The 6,673-nt window shown below is 48.0% G+C and overlaps 1 protein-coding gene across 2 annotated transcripts in view; it reads right to left on the minus strand.

Moving 5' to 3' along the window:
* The window catches only part of FANCD2OS (FANCD2 opposite strand), a 37,580-nt gene that overhangs the window by 17,704 nt on the left and 13,203 nt on the right, over positions 1-6,673 (minus strand). The gene's annotated exons all lie outside the window — the stretch shown is intronic.

The raw sequence follows: 6,673 nt of genomic DNA on the forward strand, positions 1-6,673 counted from the left end.
ATGTCACTGTGCTGATACACCTACATGGTGTGTCACTATATTGCATGTGTACCTGTACTAGTGATGTCACTGTGCTGATACACCTACATGGTGTGTCACTATACTGCATGTGTACCTGTACTAGTGATGTCACTGTGCTGATACACCTACATGGTGTGTCATTATACTGCATGTGTACCTGTACTAGTGATGTCACTGCGCTGATACACCTACATGGCGTGTCATTATACTGCATGTGTACCTGTACTAGTGATGTCACGGTGCTGATACACCTACATGGCGTGTCACTATACCGCATGTGTACCTGTACTAGTGATGTCACTGTGCTGATACACCTACATGGCGTGTCACTATACCGCATGTGTACCTGTACTAGTGATGTCACTGTGCTGATACACCTACATGGTGTGTCACTATACTGCATGTGTACCTGTACTAGTGATGTCACTGTGCTGATACACCTACATGGTGTGTCACTATACCGCATGTGTACCTGTACTAGTGATGTCACTGTGCTGATACACCTACATGGTGTGTCACTATACCGCATGTGTACCTGTACTAGTGATGTCACTGTGCTGATACACCTACATGGTGTGTCACTATACCGCATGTGTACCTGTACTAGTGATGTCACTGTGCTGATACACCTACATGGTGTGTCACTATACCGCATGTGTACCTGTACTAGTGATGTCACTGTGCTGATACACCTACATGGTGTGTCATTATACTGCATGTGTACCTGTACTAGTGATGTCACTGTGCTGATACACCTACATGGCGTGTCATTATACCGCATGTGTACCTGTACTAGTGATGTCACTGTGCTGATACACCTACATGGTGTCACTATACTGCATGTGTACCTGTACTAGTGATGTCACTGTGCTGATACACCTACATGGTGTGTCATTATACTGCATGTGTACCTGTACTAGGGATGTCACTGTGCTGATACACCTACATGGTGTGTCACTATACCGCATGTGTACCTGTACTAGTGATGTCACTGTGCTGATACACCTACATGGCGTGTCATTATACCGCATGTGTACCTGTACTAGTGATGTCACTGTGCTGATACACCTACATGGTGTGTCATTATACCGCACGTGTACCTGTACTAGTGATGTCACTGTGCTGATACACCTACATGGTGTGTCACTATACCGCATGTGTACCTGTACTAGTGATGTCACTGTGCTGATACACCTACATGGTGTGTCACTATACCGCATGTGTACCTGTACTAGTGATGTCACTGTGCTGATACACCTACATGATGTGTCACTATACCGCATGTGTACCTGTACTAGTGATGTCACTGTGCTAATACACCTACATGGTGTGTCACTATACCGCATGTGTACCTGTACTAGTGATGTCACTGTGCTGATACACCTACATGGTGTGTCATTATACTGCATGTGTACCTGTACTAGTGATGTCACTGTGCTGATACACCTACATGGCGTGTCATTATACTGCATGTGTACCTGTACTAGTGATGTCACTGTGCTGATACACCTACATGGTGTCACTATACTGCATATGTACCTGTACTAGTGATGTCACTGTGCTGATACACCTACATGGTGTGTCATTATACTGCATGTGTACCTGTACTAGTGATGTCACTGTGCTGATACACCTACATGGTGTGTCACTATACCGCATGTGTACCTGTACTAGTGATGTCACTGTGCTGATACACCTACATGGTGTGTCATTATACTGCATGTGTACCTGTACTAGTGATGTCACTGTGCTGATACACCTACATGGTGTGTCACTATACTGCATGTGTACCTGTACTAGTGATGTCACTGTGCTGATACACCTACATGGTGTGTCATTATACTGCACGTGTACCTGTACTAGTGATGTCACTGTGCTGATACACCTACATGGCGTGTCACTATACTGCACGTGTACCTGTACTAATGATGTCACTGTGCTGATACACCTACATGGCGTGTCATTATACCGCACGTGTACCTGTACTAGTGATGTCACTGTGCTGATACACCTACATGGCGTGTCATTATACTGCATGTGTACCTGTACTAGTGATGTCACTGTGCTGATACACCTACATGGTGTGTCACTATACCGCATGTGTACCTGTACTAGTGATGTCACTGTGCTGATACACCTACATGGTGTGTCACTATACCGCATGTGTACCTGTACTAGTGATGTCACTGTGCTGATACACCTACATGGTGTGTCATTATACCGCACGTGTACCTGTACTAGTGATGTCACTGTGCTGATACACCTACATGGTGTGTCATTATACTGCATGTGTACCTGTACTAGTGATGTCACTGTGCTGATACACCTACATGGTGTGTCATTATACTGCATGTGTACCTGTACTAGTGATGTCACTGTGCTGATACACCTACATGGTGTGTCACTATACTGCATGTGTACCTGTACTAGTGATGTCACTGTGCTGATACACCTACATGGTGTGTCACTATACTGCACGTGTACCTGTACTAGTGATGTCACTGTGCTGATACACCTACATGGTGTGTCACTATACTGCACGTGTACCTGTACTAGTAATGTCACTGTGCTGATACACCTACATGGTGTGTCACTATACCGCATGTGTACCTGTACTAGTGATGTCACTGTGCTGATACACCTACATGGTGTGTCACTATACCGCATGTGTACCTGTACTAGTGATGTCACTGTGCTGATACACCTACATGGTGTGTCACTATACCGCATGTGTACCTGTACTAGTGATGTCACTGTGCTGATACACCTACATGGTGTGTCACTATACTGCATGTGTACCTGTGCTAGTGATGTCACTGTGCTGATACACCTACATGGTGTGTCACTATACTGCATGTGTACCTGTACTAGTGATGTCACTGTGCTGATACACCTACATGGTGTCACTATACTGCATGTGTACCTGTACTAGTGATGTCACTGTGCTGATACACCTACATGGTGTGTCATTATACTGCATGTGTACCTGTACTAGGGATGTCACTGTGCTGATACACCTACATGGTGTGTCACTATACCGCATGTGTACCTGTACTAGTGATGTCACTGTGCTGATACACCTACATGGTGTGTCATTATACCGCATGTGTACCTGTACTAGTGATGTCACTGTGCTGATACACCTACATGGTGTGTCACTATACTGCATGTGTACCTGTACTAGTGATGTCACTGTGCTGATACACCTACATGGTGTGTCATTATACTGCATGTGTACCTGTACTAGTGATGTCACTGTGCTGATACACCTACATGGTGTGTCACTATACCGCATGTGTACCTGTACTAGTGATGTCACTGTGCTGATACACCTACATGGCGTGTCATTATACTGCATATGTACCTGTACTAGTGATGTCACTGTGCTGATACACCTACATGGCGTGTCATTATACTGCATATGTACCTGTACTAGTGATGTCACTGTGCTGATACACCTACATGGTGTGTCATTATACTGCATGTGTACCTGTACTAGGGATGTCACTGTGCTGATACACCTACATGGTGTGTCACTATACTGCATGTGTACCTGTACTAGTGATGTCACTGTGCTGATACACCTACATGGTGTCACTATACTGCATGTGTACCTGTACTAGTGATGTCACTGTGCTGATACACCTACATGGTGTGTCATTATACTGCATGTGTACCTGTACTAGTGATGTCACTGTGCTGATACACCTACATGGTGTGTCACTATACTGCATGTGTACCTGTACTAGTGATGTCACTGTGCTGATACACCTACATGGTGTGTCATTATACTGCACGTGTACCTGTACTAGTGATGTCACTGTGCTGATACACCTACATGGCGTGTCACTATACTGCACGTGTACCTGTACTAATGATGTCACTGTGCTGATACACCTACATGGCGTGTCATTATACCGCACGTGTACCTGTACTAGTGATGTCACTGTGCTGATACACCTACATGGCGTGTCATTATACTGCATGTGTACCTGTACTAGTGATGTCACTGTGCTGATACACCTACATGGTGTGTCACTATACCGCATGTGTACCTGTACTAGTGATGTCACTGTGCTGATACACCGGATCAGGGGTGAGGGGAGTACCTGTGATAGTAATGTAACTGTGGGTATCAGGGGTGAGGGGAGTACCTGTGATAGTGATGTCACTGTAGGGATCAGGGGTGAGGGGAGAACCTGTGATAGTAGTGTCACTGTAGGGATCAGGGGTGAGGGGAGTACCTGTGATAGTAGTGTCACTGTAGGGATCAGGGGTGAGGGGGGTACCTGTGATAGTGATGTCACTGTGTGGATCAGGGGTGAGGGGAGTACCTGTGATAGTGATGTCACTGTAGGGATCAGGGGTGAGGGGAGTACCTGTGATAGTAATGTCACTGTGGGGATCAGGGGTGAGGGGAGTACCTGGTATAGTAATGTCACTGTGGGGATCAGGGGTGAGGGGAGTACCTGGTATAGTAATGTCACTGTAGGGATCAGGGGTGAGGTGAGAACTGTACTAGTAGTGTCACTGTAGGGATCAGGGGTGAGGGGAGTACCTGGTATAGTAATGTCACTGTAGGGATCAGGGGTGAGGTGAGAACTGTACTAGTAGTGTCACTGTAGGGATCAGGGGTGAGGGGAGTACCTGGTATAGTAATGTCACTGTAGGGATCAGGGGTGAGGCGAGTACTGTACTAGAAATGTCAGTGTAGGGATCAGGGCAGAGGGGGAGTATCTGTGATAGTGATGTCACTTTAGGGATCAGGGGTGCGGGGAGTATCTGTGATAGTGATGTCACTGTGGGGATCAGGGGTGAGGGGAGTACCTGTGATAGTAATGTCATTGTAGGGATCAGGGGTGAGGGGAGTACCTGTGATAGTAGTGTCACTGTAGGGATAAGGGGTGAGGGGGTACCTGTGATAGTAATGTCACTGTAGGGATCAGGGGTGAGGGGAGTACCTGTGATAGTAGTGTCACTGTAGGGATCAGGGGTGAGGGGAGTACCTGTGATAGTAATGTCACTGTAGGGATCAGGGGTGAGGGGAGTACCTGTGATAGTGTCACTGTAGGGATCAGGGGTGCGGGGAGTACCTGTGATAGTAATGTCACTGTGGGGATCAGGGGTGAGGGGAGTACCTGTGATAGTAGTGTCACTGTAGGGATCAGGGGTGAGGGGAGTACCTGTGATAGTAGTGTCACTGTAGGGATCAGGGGTGAGGGGGGTACCTGTGATAGTAATGTAACTGTAGGGATCAGGGCAGAGGGGAGTACCTGTGAAAGTGATGTCACTGTAGGGATCAGGGGTGAGGGGAGCACCTGGTATAATAATGTCACTGTAGGGATCAGGGGTGAGGCGAGTACTGTACTAGTAATGTCACTGTGGGGATCAGGGGTGAGGGGAGTACCTGTGATAGTGATGTCACTGTAGGGATCAGGGGTGCGGGGAGTACCTGTGATAGTGATGTCACTGTAGGGATCAGGGGTGCGGGGAGTACCTGGTATAATAATGTCACTGTAGGGATCAGGGGTGAGGGGAGTACTGTACTAGTAATGTCACTGTAGGGATCAGGGGTGAGGGGAGTACTGTACTAGTAATGTCACTGTGGGGATCAGGGATGCGGGGAGTACTGTACTAGTAATGTCACTGTGGGGATCAGGGGTGAGGGGAGTACTGTACTAGTAATGTCACTGTAGGGATCAGGGCAGAGGGGAGTACCTGTGATAGTGATGTCACTGTAGGGATCAGGGGTGAGGGGAGTACCTGTGATAGTGATGTCACTGTAGGTATCAGGGGTGCGGGGAGTACCTGGTATAATAATGTCACTGTAGGGATCAGGGGTGAGGGGAGTACTGTACTAGTAATGTCACTGTAGGGATCAGGGGTGAGGGGAGTACTGTACTAGTAATGTCACTGTAGGGATCAGGGCAGAGGGGAGTACCTGTGATAGTGATGTCACTGTAGGGATCAGGGCAGAGGGGAGTACCTGTGATAGTGATGTCACTGTAGGGATCAGGGGTGCGGGGAGTACCTGTGATAGTGATGTCACTGTAGGGATCAGGGGTGCGGAGAGTACTGTACTAGTAGTGTCACTGTAGGGTTCAGGGGTGAGGGGAGTACTGTACTAGTAATGTAACTGTAGGGATCAGGGGTGAGGGGAGCACCTGGTATAATAATGTCACTGTAGGGATCAGGGGTGAGGCGAGTACTGTACTAGAAATGTAAGTGTAGGGATCAGGGCAGAGGGGAGTACCTGTGATAGTAGTGTCACTGTAGGGATCAGGGGTGAGGGGAGTACCTGTGATAGTGATGTCACTGTAGGGATCAGGGGCGAGGGGAGTGTGACCGCACGGTTCCGTACGAGAGCCCTCACCGCTTCGCGTCCTGCCCCCAGTCACAGAATGGAGATTTAGGTCACACGGGACCTGGCCAAATAGGGGTTTCCCGCTTACCGCCAATAACTGCCTGTTACTGACTCCACCCACTGCGCAGTGGGTGGGTACTACTCTGCCAACACCAGACTCCTCCCTGCCGTGGCGTCTAGAACCATGGTTCTGCTCTGTATGCGTCGACACCCTGTCTTACCACCCCTGTGTGGTGTTGACGAATCCCCAATGGTCGTTTGCCTAAGCACAGCACGGTAGCAGGCAGA

The sequence above is a fragment of the Pseudophryne corroboree genome, chromosome 9, assembly GCF_028390025.1.
Source record: "Pseudophryne corroboree isolate aPseCor3 chromosome 9, aPseCor3.hap2, whole genome shotgun sequence".
Lineage (NCBI taxonomy): Eukaryota > Metazoa > Chordata > Amphibia > Anura > Myobatrachidae > Pseudophryne > Pseudophryne corroboree.